Here is a 15,731-nt window from a genome sequence, read left to right on the forward strand (position 1 = left end):
AGGCAAGCTGAGTATACATTCAACATTATACAGCAACCAGAGGAGGGGGGCCCAGCTCTTTCCCATACCGTTCTCAGTCATCTGGTCTTCCTTCTCACCTTGTGCTGCCTTTCAATAAACCAATTTATCCTACTGAAGAGGCAGAACACTATTCTAAAAAATAAAATAGAAAAAGCAGATTTTTTTCTGCTGCTTCAGTGAGTTGAATCAGCATACAGGCAGCTAAGCACTGGAGTCCACACAAGGGAGGAAGCAGCACCATGCAGCCAAGAAAATCAGCAGACCCTTTTGGAAGCAGTATGCCAGCAGATCCCCACCCCAAGGTACCCCATGCCAATAACACTGGACAGCCTAAAAAACACCTGGCTTTTCAGCCTTTCCTCCCAAGCAGAATCGGAAGTCCAGAGATGTACACTTAGTAATAAAATAAAAAAGGGAACTGACTCGTTTACAAAGTTTCTTGCCATTTTTATTTCATGCAAACCCATCCAATCATTCCTAGAGTTAATCACATTTAAGCAGGCAGTTCCACAAATTCAAGCACTTTATCCTTAATATAGTTACTGTCACAGTAGACACAGTCCTAGACTGAGCCATCCTCAGCTACCGAATGGACCCACAGTTTGGGGGAAGGGATAACAGCCTGAAGCCTTTCCAGGACTACAGGTCAGGCTATCCTAGCCAACGCTGGCTCTGGGTGATACTCCCTTTCCCAGCTGAACCTGTCTGCTGGTGAGGTTTCATGCTGAACTGTACTAAAAAAGAATGCCTTTCCTAGTTTCTGATACATTATTTTCCAACATGGTTCAGATAAAATCAGGAGTCCAGCACCCACACATCAGCACAAACCCTTTATGCTTTTCAGGTTTTGGTATACTTGTAGCCTTTTTGTGTAACAACAAAGTGAAATTTGGCATTTCAATCAGTAAAAAGCAGGCTACTTACGTATGCATGCAGAAGCCTGGGGAAAAGTATGGAAGAGGAAACTAGGAAAGTAACATATATACCCTGGTTTTCCTACTCATGGTCAGTCCTCATTTCAGGAAAATCTGAATGTTGTTCCCTTTGCTGGCCTGCCTTCCTTCCTTTTGAAGATGCAAAGCAAAACCAGACAGGCATTCCCTTTCCAGTCTCCTGCTTACAAAACAACTTGAATGTATTACTCCTTCAAAACATCTGTTTGCACTCCTAACATGAGAAAAAATGTTGAGACTTTATGTGTTCGATAACAAGTCATGACCTCTGCTTTGGAATTTGGAATCTGGTTAAACCCAGCTTGGTACACTTCTAAAACCTAGTCACTTCTGAAACTTCAATGAATTAAAGTCTAATTATTCTAAAATGAATTTTTTCCTATGTTTCTGATTTAGAAATATCCACTGAGATTATTAAAGAGGGCTCATTAGCTTTGCTTCATTTCTTTTTACTTCTTAATTACACTAATGGATGACATTCTAGCTAGTGAGTCAGTGTTTTTAGGGCAGGGGTGGTGAGCTCATAAACTGAATGCAGCACGCCAAGCGGTTCATCCAGGCCACAGCCCAGTCTTAACCCCATCTTCCAGAGCATCCCTAAAATGTGGACAGGCAGCAAGCCACATACTAGGTGATTACTAGGGCAGCCTGCACCAACCACTTCTTGTAAGAGCCTCACAGTCCTTCCACCACTTGCCTTCATCTCATCTGTAGCCTAAAGGCAGGTCCCACCACCATAAGGAAGACGTAAGGTGGGACTGTGTATGCACATCTGCCAGAATAGATGTGCAACCTCTGACCATATGACACACCGTGCGGTGTCACAGGACAGAGCAAACCTGCATAAGCCGCATAACAGGACACACACACAGCCTCCAGTGAGATGACTCATTTGACACGTATCTGGACGTGTCAAATCAGCCAGACAACAGGGCAGGCAGATTTTGAGAATATGACATATACACAGCCACTTATCTGTCGGAGGAAGGGCCACACCTTTCCTTATCACATACCTATCAGAAGCTATGTGACTCCCCAGGCTGAAAGCACAGGCACCGCTGCCTCAGAGCAGTTCTGGTTATGGCAAATACACCGCTGCTCTGACAAGCACATCATTTTTCGCTTTCTTTGTTTTGCAGATGTTCTCTATTACAGGGCAGAGTGGTCTGTATCTCCAAGGTAACAAGCTAGTCCATTTTATTATACACTAATGAGGTTCAGTACAAGTTTTCCTTTTATTTTGAACCATTTGACTGATAGTGAACATTCTTCACGTAGTCAGGCAGAATGCCTGCGGGACATCCTAAGTCTCATTCCTACAAGCTGCTTATGGGGTAACATTGTCAATAAGGAAGAAAATACTAAAACAATAGCTAAAGGAAGAAATATCACTGCCCTCCCCTGAGTACCTGTTTATTTGTTTATCTGTTTTTCTAAAGTGTGGTCTTTGTTCATTGTCTTTCTTAAGAGAGAGATCTTTCTTAAACCATGGAAAGACACAAGCAAAGCAAGGATCACACGTCAGTGACAGGAAGAGGGGTGAAGCAGTAGCCAGCCCTGTTAAGGATACAGGTGTTTGTCTTCTACAAATTTCATGTGGCATCTGGCATAAAAACACATCAGTAGGGTAAATTCCCACCCAAAAGTTCAATGGAAAACAATTACAGAGGAAACACCTTCTAGGCAAATGATCAAATCCCTCCCGGTGCAGGGACTTCAGTGGAAGATAACAGAGGTAATTCTGTATCTGGTATCGCTTTATTAAAGCAACTCTGGCTCTAAGTTTTCTCATTCTTACGATATAAAATATACCTTGGCAATATGTTTTAACCTATATGCTTCATGCGTCCCAAAGCGGTATCGAAACACTGGCCTGAAATGCAGTACCTGCAGGCAGGGGAGGAAAAAGTGAAGGCCATTTTCTTTCCTTCAGGACAGAATGTTGTTTTGATACCTGGCTTAGGTGCCTCCACCCAAAGCAAGGTGCTGCTGTTAACATTAACCACTTACCCTCTTTATGCAAAACAGTCATTTTCAAGAAGGGCTACAGATCCCAGGAACTTTATGGGCCACTGCTGGAGAGTCTGAGGAAGGTAGCTGTAAAGACAAGCCTATTGTTAGTAGTCTCCGAAACACCAGCCATGGGTCCACATCTCCGACGGAGAAAAGGCAGAATGTCCATAAATCAGAAAAGAGTAAAATCCCTGAGTTCACTCTCCTAAGGTTTTTATACTCCACAGCCACTCTTCCTCCTCCTCTCTTGGGACCTCTTACTCCTGTGACTCAGTCCCCCATCTCTGATCTGCCTCTTAAAAATAATTCCCTTCTACATTCAAATTTGATAATACAAAACTTCTGCAAATTAACTACTGAAAAAATTCTCTGTACCTTCCTGCCCTGAGCAGACACAGTGTTGGCCATTCTAATATAGCAATTTAGCACATCTTTGGTATGTGTTGCACTTTTATGTTTAAAAATAAAGTATGACATTTATCTACATAACTGTAATTTCTTAATGACTTTCCCTCAGGTGTTTCTCTTCTAAATCATAATTATAGGCACTGAAGTGACTCTAAAATGCCATGCATACCTGATTATTCTGCTTGTCTGCTTTCAGGGTATTCAGGGGTTCTTTTCTAACTTAACAACATTAGCAATGCATTGCTTTTGGTGCAGCAGCAGAGATCAGCAGCTGGAGGGGAGAAAACTTATTTCTAGACTTCTGCCTACACTAACAGGCCAACTGCCACAATTCTGACTGCAGGACTTAAGCTGGACCTAAAGTCCACAAGAACAGGCTGGGAGAGGCGGCTGATCCTCCCATTGCATTAAGTTATAGGACAAAGCCAACAGCTGGTATCTTGCCATAGGCAGGAGTGTATTGCCCACTGGAGTGCGACTTGGGAATGTGCTGAGGAAAAACACACTTTCTTCAGGTGCTGAGCCAAACCACCATTCCTATTCATGTACCAACCCAGCCACATGTGGCACATCAGGTCAAAAGAGTCACAGATGGCACATGGACAATCCAGACCCCCACAGGAACATGGGAGCAAATACACAAATTAACACTCTACCAGCCCTTGTCCACCCTTACACAGTCCAGCTTGGAATGGTCCTATAAGAATATTGCTTAATTTTGTAGGGCCCAGGTGGAATTTGCTGGATTACAGTAGTCGTTAGGCTGGGTAAATTGAACACATTTGAGATGAAAGTAACAGCTATAAATATAGAAAACTCTGATGTTAGGTGCAGTCATTTTTCTGAGTATATCTGCATTTTAAAATGCACTTGCAAAATAAAAGCAGAGACTCACATCATTATTTTTTGCTCCAATCTTCCAGCAGCAGTAGCATCACAGCATACATTATAGGATATGGCCTGCTTATCACAAAACTCTGAAGCCAAAATGCTAAGCCTGTTTTTCTAAGTATCTTCCAAGCCTCAAAAGCACCTGAGTTTGTGACATGATGTAGGATTACCTATGTACACTGAGTTAAGGTCTTAAAAGATATTATTACACGCCAGTTTTTTGGGGCCCTTGCCTTACCCTGTTTACTACACAGCTTTCCTCTGGGACAAAATCCAGACAATGTAGTGATGAAGGCTACTCTTTCTGGACACTCTTTTTCCCTCTGTATCATTTGTTGCAAGAATTGGCAAGGGATTGAAGGTGAACGTGAAGAAAACAGAAGGTATCACAATGAAAGCAAAGGAATGTGTCTTTTTATCATGGAGTTCTTCTGCAGTGCCAGCCAAGCCATTTAAATCACACTTTTCACTGTTTTTTTAACAACTGCATATTCCTCATCCTCCCATATGTGGCTTGAGATTGTGGGTTCTAATTTGCAGCAGAGCTGAAGAGTCAGCTTGCAGTTGATTTATGTGGATGCTCTACTTGGAGTATCTGCAGTACTAAACACTGAGTACTCTGAGATATCAGCTTCTGGGCGTATCAGTAACAAGGAGAGGATACAAAGGTCCCATCATGTCACAGGAGTATTATGGAAAAAATTCAATAGGTATGCACAAGAGAAAAAAGTGCATTAGAAAATTAATCACTAATTTCAGAGCAGACTCTTGTAGCTGCTTACTAACTCTAAGGCATTTGCTCTTGTAGTCTCAAAGGTACCATTTTGTGTATGATTTCCTAGACTGTTGTCAAATCACAGCCTGAAAGGAACAGAAATGCCACACCAAATCACTACACCAACTGCTGCGTGCCTATCACAGATGCCTGCCATGCAAGCCAAAACTTCTGGACTCAAAGCACAGATCTCTGTCCCTGAGCCAGAGAAGCTGCCTTCCTGTCACTGAACCAGCAAGAAGAGGTTGCAAGGCATTTACTTTGTCAGGTAGCATTTACTACCATTATTGGCTGATGGGAAAGGTAATTCAGGAATAGCAGGTTCTGTCACAGAAGAAGAATGTGTTCTGACAGGTAAAACTCCCACCCACTCTTTTTGGATTTTATTCACAATGCCCAGTTCTTTCTATCTGTCCCTATCCGTGCATAAGGGTTCCTGTAACAGCAGTTCCCAGTCAGAGGCCCATGCCTTTTGCCTGTCCACCTGTCCCCTCCTCTTTCTCCAGCAAGCCTCTTATACGAGTCCCACTGTCCTGGCTAAGCCAGTCTCAGCTCTCTCCCCTTTGCCTTCCCTCCAAGGTCACTGCTTGAATATTAGCTTCCCAACAACTCCTAGGCTGACATACCCTCCCAGTTTCTGGCTCAGATGTGTTACCAGTTACCTCACTCCTGCCTTGTCTTCAACAAGCCTGACCAATCTGCCTCTCTTTCAGTGTTTCTCCCAAGCAGATTCCATCCTTGACCTCAGCATGTGAACTCTCCTCTACATCCCCAAGGCTAGCTGTCTTCCTTTTTGCCCAACTAAGTCCCAGCTGTTGTTTTTCTCTCCAGCCTCAGCTTCCTTCCTCACTCCCTACCTCTTCTTGCACCACCTCCATGCCTCCCTCCTGTTTGTCATCCAGCTGTCTCCCACTCCTGTCCTCATTCCCCCCAACTCCAAACCACAACACCACAGAAACAAGGTTTCAAGAATATTGTTAAAGGAATAAAGCAACATAATCTTCCCTTAACCTTCCTTTCAGGAATGGCTTGATCACTTGGCTGCTATTTGTCAGTTTTCCACCTCAAGCAGACATCAGCTATGGAAAAGTGCAGCAAAAACTGTTAAAACTTCTCAAAGTTACAAGGAAGTGAGTACAAGGAGTCATACTGGGACATGCTGCTCAGCCTTAACAACATAACAGTGCTATTTGCCTCTCCAGGGATCTTACATATATACAGGCATAGTGCTTTCATTTAGATTATTGGCTTGAGTAAGTATCCATGAGATCCACTAATTTTAACTTTGCTTCAGTGAAAAATATTGGCCCTGGTTAAATAAAAAGGGTGGTCAGCTTCAGCTTTTAACACAGAGACTTTGCTAAAGATGCTTGCCAAAAATTCCATCTTTACATATGTGGTAGCTATGAGCCACCTGCAAACAAGCAGCAGAGCCTGCTTGCCAGTTATACTGGCATTCTGCTATCAAATCCTTGTAAAAAACATGTTTAAATGTACATGTTTAAAGACAGACATTTGGCTTTAGTATGTCTAAAAGTTACATGACCTGACATTTCCAATATATTTGTTTGTTTGTTGGGTTTGCATTTTATCTATATGTAATTTCTTTGTACCTTACCATGAACTTTCAGTTGCTAGTAGCTTTAGAAACCCTAAGTCACGCAGGAAAAGAAGAGTATGCATATAGACACGTATGTGAAATTCCCAGGTTTTCATTAAATAAAGACCATACATGAAGATCCTTACAGACTGCAGAGCCATAATGTTTTAAGCGTTTCCTTCCAAAGCCTTTGTTGAAAAGTAAACAAACACATAACCCCCCAAACAGTATCCTTAAAAACGTGAAGCTTGTATTCTATTTTCTCTTGGGAAAGTACGTTAAAGAGAATTTAAAAGTTTTATGATATCTCTCTGTAGTTTTGGTAGGTAAAAACTTTAAATTAAAAAAACAAAAAAAAACAAAACATAAGATGCAACATAGAAAAAACGAAGAACTTGTGAAGAATTATTTTGGTTTACTCCTGAAGTAATAGGAAACTAAACTAAACTTTATGCGCCTTCACTAAATCAGCAACAAGGAAAAAACCTTTCATCTTTGACTTCATTTTTACTTCTGCTAGTTCAACATGAAAATTTAGAAGATACTGGGTGCTGTTTTCTTTCATTTCAGATTTCAACAGTCGAAACAGAAACAGTGCAAGAAAATGCCAGGGAGAGTGAACTCATTTTATAAATAAAAGTGTGAGCATGTACAATATATAAAATACATGAGTTCATATTTGGTCAGATAATGTTCTTACACCTGTTCATTCAGGCTTTGGACCAAAGCACTTGCAGAGCTAGTTGAATGATATTTGAACAGAGCTGGGTAAAAATAGATCTGTTCTTGTAACGTTATCAAAAGGATCTGACCTAACAGGTGACGACATCTTATGGGGTAAATCTTCTAAACTGGATGTTTCCTCATGTTTTAGGATTGGTTAGTATTACTCAGTATGCATAAAATAGCTGACCTCTACTACAGGACATATTGTATTTATGAACTGTCACCTACTTCTTCAGTCCTATGTCAAGTTTATACTATATTCCTAGTTTATACTATACACCAAATCTTTCATTGCAGTTGTTTTATTTGCAAACTAATCCAAAAGTACTGTCAATGTAAATTAAGTTACAGTATTACTGCAGATCTGTGGTAGACAGCAGTCTCTAAGCTGTCTCTTCTTTTTTTTGATGTTTCATATGCCTTATGAATATAGCTATATAGATAATTAAGGATTGTACTCTTTTCTTTATAGCAGTTTTGTCTTCCTTCAATAAAAGGAAGATTTGATAAAAAAGAATTGCTACAATATCCATTGCATTTTAGCTCTGTATGTCTGCTCTATTACCAAGGTTGCCGTCTGAGAGCCCATTTAGCTTTACCTGCATGGCTTAGTACTGCGCCTCCTCTTCAGAAACACTCACCAGCAAGCAGCTCTGCCCAGTACCCTAGCTGAAGCAGTCATTCAGCATACCAGGGAAGATTAAACCTGCTCTCCGCAGTCCGAGTCACCAAGGAAGATTGCTTTGGAAACCATTTAAAAGCATGCCACTGGGGATAGAAGCTGCGCAGTTTGTATCGAGCAGGGAGGCAGGTGAGGAGTCTGCGAGAGTATGCTTACGGCCAATTAGCAGGCAGCGAAAGCACCAGTTGCCCTGCTCAGCCACTCTTAATTCATGTTTGCTCAGCTTTTGTGGGCACTGGTGGAATTTAGTGACACACATTAATAAGGCAATTGTGGCAACGTGCCTCATTTGCTCAAAACCCATAACGTTCCCTGCGGACTCAGAATTTACATTTTGTTTCAGCTCATCACATGTGAGACTTAGCAACCTTGGCTGGAACTGCAGGATTTGTATATACACAGAACACAGCATCAGTTTAATTTGAACAGTTTGTCAAGCCAGTAAAAAATCTGGTGGGGCATGGTTGACTCAAGAATGACTTCTTTGTATTTGAATGATGCTAGATTTCAATCAGCATAAGCTTTAGCGAGCTCAGAGCTTTGGTTCCGGGGCATTCACTGAGCCACAGCATATTGCAGAAGGAAAGATTCATAATTAAAAATCAGTGTTTGGAGAGCTCTTCTCCAGTTTCATGACACACTTTCTGTGTCATCATTTTTGTAGTCTGTACTGTCAGTGTTTTCCATTTGTTTCTGCGGCGAAGATGGGTTTCTGCTATATTTTTAAATATTGGCTATTTATAAGTAGGGCAGTGAAATAAAGCATTGTTACAAAGCCAAAAATTAACAGCTCCCCTGCTCTTTTCTCTGCAGTTGGGACTAAAATAAAACAGTTAATGATTGTATGTGTAGCTTAGAAACACCTCTACAGAAATAAATACTCCCTGCTGTACTCCTACAACAACACCCTAATTAACTAGCTAATTAGCTAACATAGTAGCCAACCTACCAGCTGACTGTGACTGTGAGCACAGTATGGAATTTCTAGTAGTCAAAAGAAGTAGAAAAATATTGATGTCTCTGCAGAGCTAGCATTCAGGAAGGGTTTCCCATAAGAACCCAAGGAGAACAGAGTTAGTCAAGAAAAAAAAAAATATTCAGGCTTGGCAGAGCTGTGTAATCAAAACACGACATAACCTCCAACATGGCAGAGGCCATTGCTGTCAATTTCTTATTAAAAGTATTGATGTCAAAATTACTTTGACTTTTTCTTGTGTACTTTCAGGCAGGAGTGTTGCAAGAATATGCCTGATAGATGTAACTCTGTGCCGGATCCATCACAGATACACCTTGAAGCCTTTGGCAACATCCTTGTCCATTTTCACGTCTGTACAACGAAGACAGATCTCACTCTTCTTTGCCTTACATGGCTACAGAGATTAGGCAGATACCAGATCACTTTACCTTCTACCAGTGTAACACAGCAAACAGGCTCTTTCTAGGAGCAGAAAGACTCCTAGAAGGGCCTGGGGCAGAACAAGGTAGAGCACCTAGAAAAACCTTTCACCCTGCACGTGCCACTGCAGGCTCCCCCAGGCCAGGGAAGGGGGGTTACACATCCCCAGCTGCCTCTGCTGTGGAGTTAAACTAAGTGCATGTGCTGTCCTATCCTTGCAATAAAAAATAGGGGTGAAACCCCTCTGAGAACAGATCTCTCTGCCAGACAGATCCCAAAGGCTTGCTTAATGTGTATTAAGTATACATATGAATAATGCATTATTAAATAATAATTAGGATAATGAAGACTCCTATCCTATATGGTAAAGAGACAGGAGAGGAGAATTCTCTTGTACTGATTTTGTATTTGCCAGGCTGGTGGTGACAGTCACATATCAGCTGTTCAACTCAGTAAGAGAGCAGTCTGTTCAGTAGCACATTCACCTTGCAGATGCCTCACAATAGTTTGCAACAGCAAGTAAATAATAAATATAACAGCAACTTCAAATTACAGCAAGAGGGGAATGGAGAAGTTAAGGAACTCAATTCTTTTTCTGTCGCTGGCAGACAAGCACAGAACAAAGCTTTCCCAAATTCACTTCCAGCCCAAGGTTAAACCAGCAAGCTGCAGGTACCTGCCGTGGTATGCACAGGCTCTTTGTGGAAGTTAGATGACTTGTACATGGCCACTGAGCCACCTAGTAGCAGGACTTAAAACAAAATGCATGTTTTTAGTTCCATACCCTAACAGACCAGCCTGGCCAACAGATCAAGTGTCTACCATGGTGGGGTGTAATCCATTTCTTTTGAAAGGAAATGTCAAGGAAAGGTTTAGCAGAAAACAGACAGGTATTTGTCTTTTGGGAAGTAAAAACTAAAGAAGAAAACATCTTTATTTTCCTTCATATAAATTGTGGCTTGAAGATTTTTTTTAATTTGTACTGCAGCAACACTAAGTTCCCTGTACAAAGCCAAAGGATGAGATTTCTGGGATTTTAGATACCAGTCGGTGCCAACTAATTGAAACAATGATGAGACTCTGTGTATGTGTCCGTGTTTGGCTGAGTGTTTAGCATCATTTTGCTTACATAAGGGCCCCCAATATTCTGAAAGGAAGCAGCACTGCTCCTGGCTGAGAAACAGGGAGCAGTTCTACATAGCAATGGGACCTTTGCTTATCTTTCAGCTCTGTGCGCACAGCAGCATGATCCTTTCTGCGTATTAACAGCTGCAACCTTCCACGTAAAGAGCTTTTCATAAGTTTAATTTGAACTTTCACTGCTTTTTTTCCCAGTAGAGCATTTAGGAGAAGAGCGGCTTGTTCTTTAGGAACTCAGGTGATCTTGTGTTTTGAGTTTATAACTTTAGAAGGCGTGCTACATTATATTACATGAATGTGTGAGATATTTACTGTACATGAAAGTGTTAGTTGTACAACTGGATAGGCACCATGCCAGCCAAACTCATCCGTCAGGCTGTCAACACCTCACTCTTTTTCTGCATGACCTATGTGGAAAATTTTCCTACAAACAGCTGTTCATATCGTAGGCAGACAACAGGTTGTCTTAAGCCCACTTTCAATTGTGCATAAAGGTTTGTGAATTTCTAGTTTCATCTGCAAGATAAACAACAACGGGATGTTCTTTTGATTTACATTCATGATTTGGTTTACATTTTCTATTTGCATAAATTCTTCTGGACCTCCTAGCCCCATCGCCAAAAAAAGACTTTTAGTTCACTGACCTTTTCCATCTGATGAAAAAAAAAATGAGATCTGAATGCTGCAGACAGAATTGAATTCTCTTCGATCCTTGTCCTATTTTTCCTTAAGGGTTCACCAGCAGATGTGAAAAGATTACCCAGAATCTTTGTGACAAATGTGACAAAAGCTCAGCAATGTGTACTATCAATGTGATGAAGACTTGTATTTCACAAAACTGAAGAGCTGTTTTATTATGTAAAGCAGCACCTTTTCCAACAGCACTGAAAATTAATGTCGTGTAGGTGCTAGAGTGATTCAGGACCCTAATTCTTTGGACTTTCAAGTAGATTTAGGCCTTAGGCTACAGGCCAGATTATTTAAACATTCACTAACTCTTTTGCATAAAATTTCCTTCTGGACAAATCTAGGCTTTGAGAGGTGCCAAAAGAAATAACTGATTGGCAGCTGTAGGTAGAGTTCAGACCTTCTGAACAAAGCCTTAGATGGCCAGGAGTAGAATTCATCATGATGGATTAGATGTCTGAAGAAAAGATCCGAGCTGGTCAGCAAAGACACACTTGACCTGTTGTGGATGTCACCTTGAGGATGAAACAAAACGCTCTACAACGTACCCACTTCTCTTCCCTGAATTCAGAGGTAGCTCATTTCTAGATATCAACACTTCAATAAATAAATCCTCCTTTCAACTCATTTTTGGAAATAGGACTTAAGTCCCTAAATCTTTTTTGGGAATTCATCCTGTAATTTTTTTGTACCCTAGTGTAGACTCTTAACATCATATATAGCTAAACTGGCATATGGGCAATTTTAATAAAAGCAACACCTACGTGTCATTCAGTAGCGTGCCCTTAGTTCTCCAAAAGCTTCACCAGAATTATCGCTCCTGCTTTATAAAGGTGAAAGCAGAGAAGCAGATATATGCTCTACACTATGTGGCAGTAATATTCAGATATCTGGCTGATGAAAAAGAACTCTTCTGGGGGCAATTTAGAGCAGTGTCTTCACTTAGCCACATTTAATCACATTTTGGAAGAAGGTATTGATTGTGGAATTAACTGTGCATGCAGAAAGCCTTCGGAGACTACTGCATTGGGCTTAACAGAGCTCTAGCAGCCCTCGGGTCAGATTACATCACAGATGGGCATTTGACTGATGATCTTTATTAACTTTTTCCTTCAAATGTGACATTTACTTTTCCTCCAAGAGACATCCTCTTCATTCATTTATTCATGCACAAAGATGATACAACATTTAAAAAAAACAAAACAAAAAGTACATTCAGTAATTCATATTGCTTACTCTTCCTTGCCACTGCATGTGATTCCCATGACTGTACTTGATAACAGTATTTCCAGCGCACAGAACGTTCCTTCACAGAATGTGGGGGCTAGTTTTATTTGTTTATCCTTTCCTTTACACATTTCCAGAATGTCAACTCTGACATTCTGTATTTTTGCTAAAATTCTTCTTTGTGGTCTCAGAATTATGGATTGAGAGCTTAGTCAGAGCTATAATCGAGGGTGAAGTTAATCAAATACAAATGTGTATAAACCAGAGTTTTAAATGCTAGGAACAAAAAACATTTTTCCACTTTTCTTCAGAGCTCATTTTGTTCTGTATAAACACATCTCTGTGACTGATTCTTCAGCCACTGAGAGCTTTTCTGAATCTTCTGGATGTAAAGGTGTAGGTCAATGCTAGTGGAAGAAGGTTCAGTTCTGTGTGACCTCAAGAAGTCACAGTCTGCCTAGGTTTCAATTCTCCTGAGTACGTGATAGGGATCGTAGTACTTTCCAGAGAGTCCCTTTCAGTCTTGTCCGTATGGATTGCACAGAAAATCACTATCAAAAGGATTGATCTCAACAGACACAATGGTGTGAAATCAATTAGAAAAGCTACTGTTTCAACAAGAACGGATGTTTATATCATTAAGAAAAAACAGCTCAGTCAAGGGGGTAAGAATCGTGCAACCAGGAAGACCAAATCAGCTCATCATCTTACATGTGAGCCACAGGGATGAAAAATAGGGGAATACTAAAGAAATGCAACAAATATACTAGAATACTGTCACTGCTTGTATCAGTAGCAGCCCACAGTTTTGCCACTACCCTGTTCAAAAAGCTTTACAGAGTATAAACTTCCCAAAGATCTAGTCTAAGGAAAAACAAAAACACATGTATCCCTCTCACAAGAAATATATTGTTTATATCAGAAGTAAAATAGTCATTTGCTGTTCAAACAAAAGACTATTTTACTTCTGGCTGCTTCTGCAACAGTTTTGCTGCTCAAAATTGCTATATGAGTGCAACACATGGCTCTGTGTATGTATACAGTATATCTATCTAAAGGCCAAGAAAACATAAATACACAATATTTTATTACAATTAATTTAAAATTGCAGGCACCTATCACCAGTTTTGTATTCGTATGCCTTGTGTTTATAGAATTGGACAAGTTGTGGATAATGCTAAATAAACAAAAAATTCCTTTCAAGTTCACCCAAAACATTCTATTTATGCTAAAAGCAGTATTTGGTTTCATCTCTAGGATAACAGACTTTCTATTAAAATCATAAAAAAGTTTGCAATTTCCAAATCAAAATGCCATTTCAAAACCCAAATTTTAAACTTAAAAAGTTCCAAAATTAAATATGCTCTATTTCCATGTTTTTTTCTTTTTTTCTGGAAAAATCTTTGAGTATATGACAGAAAAATTATTAGCTTCACTCCTAAAAGAGCATGTTTGGGCAGTTTGGCTATTCACAAAAAAATAGTAATCAGTTTGATGTTCACACTATCACTCAGAGCATAATAACTATTTCTTAGTAGCATTCAAAACTCTGGAGTGCTATGATACTGCTTACCGAAGTATTTAAGTTTTCTTAATGTTCGTGTCTCTTTTGGCAAATGAATTGGGGTATTTACATTTACAAAGATACCCTGGCTATAAAATTAGAGAACTTGTATTTAAAGGAGTTAGGTGTGCAACAAAGCTCCCCAGTTAATACGGAGCTAAAGGAGCTGGAGCAGCTGCCCTAAGAAGCTCCCCTCCTTTCCCCAGCTGTGAAATGCTGCTCCTGCACCGTAGCTCACATCCCGTCAGTTGTATGGACACAACTGTTGGGGAGCAGCTCAGTAAACTGCATCGCTCTAACTGATCCAGGCTAAAAATAATTCTGTAACTATTCTTATTTTCCTTAATCCAAAGCAAGCAAAGTAAGGAAGATGTCATCTCTGCTAGGAAGAAAAGATCTTTATCATTAAAGTCCTGCTCTCAAGAACAGCAGACAAGTTTTCAGGGACACAAATCTTTCTACAGGTCCAAAGCAGAAGTAACAAACTTAAGCTAACTACATTTTGGAGACAGTCTCTCTGAATTTTTCTCAGTTACATTAACCTGTTCGATAATATCAGAGAGAAGAGTAATGGAAACAAGCAGATTAGATGGCAAACGCAGCCAGAGGAGTGATGATAGGGCAGAGTGGGGAGAGATGAAAGACAAGTGACGCTTCTGTTCAAAGAAGGGAACATTTACTGTGGTGGTTATAGAAATGTGTGTATTAGTTTTGCATTTGTGGTTCTGACAGTTTGGTTCCACTAGTGATACACAGGGCTTGTGGAAAGATTGTTTCTGATGATGGGTTTGGTGACACTGGGGTAAGATGGGAGTTATTTGGTGCCTTGCAGTGAGTGGGCTGGGGAGATTGTCTTTCACATTGTGATCTTGTGATAAGCAACCAGTACAACTGGAAAGAGATTAATTAAGGCTCAAACCCATCAATCAAGAGTTTATCAGCTAAGCCACAAAAACAATACACTCTTAGTCTTTAGTAAAACAACACGATTTACTGCCTGCTAGAATTAGTCAATCACCTGTGTTTGTTGATACAAACAGGCACATCTGTGATTGCCACATTTCAGGAGACCTGCAAGAGCTTATGCCTGGTCTCCTGTTTCTGACTCCTTACAAGAATCAAACATCTGGCCAGAGACAGGCCCATAGGCTAAAAGTGAGTGAGGCTAACAGTGAGACCACTGTCACTGACGCATGTCCTTTACTTAAGGAGAGTAACTTCAGTGCAGATTTTCATGGGGAAAAACTCAAGTATGGATGCCTTCAGCAAGACTGCAGAACAGTGCTGGCTCACTGGCATGGTGACATGGGGGTTCCAGTTCAGGCTGCCAAATTCATATGAGCTGATCTTTCAAACACACAGAGAATCTCTTGTATTAAGAAAAAATAGACTGTTTTAGTATTCTAGGCTTAATTCAGGTAGACTTTTTGTGAAATGCTGTGGAAATAATTGAATAGTCCTTGTTAAGAACATTGCTTGTGCTTGTTTGCAGTACTAATTGCACAAATGTTTATGCACAACAGACAATATGTTCAGTGTTTTCAATATCTAAGAACCATGTTAAGAATAAACACTAATGACATAGTTTGTAAGATACATAATCTGTTTGTTTATGTGACTCAATATGTCTAAGGAGGAGATTTTGATT

At 40.3% G+C, this 15,731-nt stretch overlaps 1 long non-coding RNA gene across 1 annotated transcript in view; it reads right to left on the reverse strand.

Moving 5' to 3' along the window:
- Window positions 1-15,731, reverse strand: part of LOC121089150 — a 118,425-nt gene that overhangs the window by 65,594 nt on the left and 37,100 nt on the right. Inside the window, exon 6 of the long non-coding RNA XR_005828141.1 lies at window positions 2,985-3,071. This is a non-coding gene — a long non-coding RNA (uncharacterized LOC121089150). The remainder of the gene's footprint in view (window positions 1-2,984; window positions 3,072-15,731) is intronic.

The sequence above is a fragment of the Falco naumanni genome, chromosome 5 (assembly GCF_017639655.2).
Source record: "Falco naumanni isolate bFalNau1 chromosome 5, bFalNau1.pat, whole genome shotgun sequence".
NCBI lineage: Eukaryota > Metazoa > Chordata > Aves > Falconiformes > Falconidae > Falco > Falco naumanni.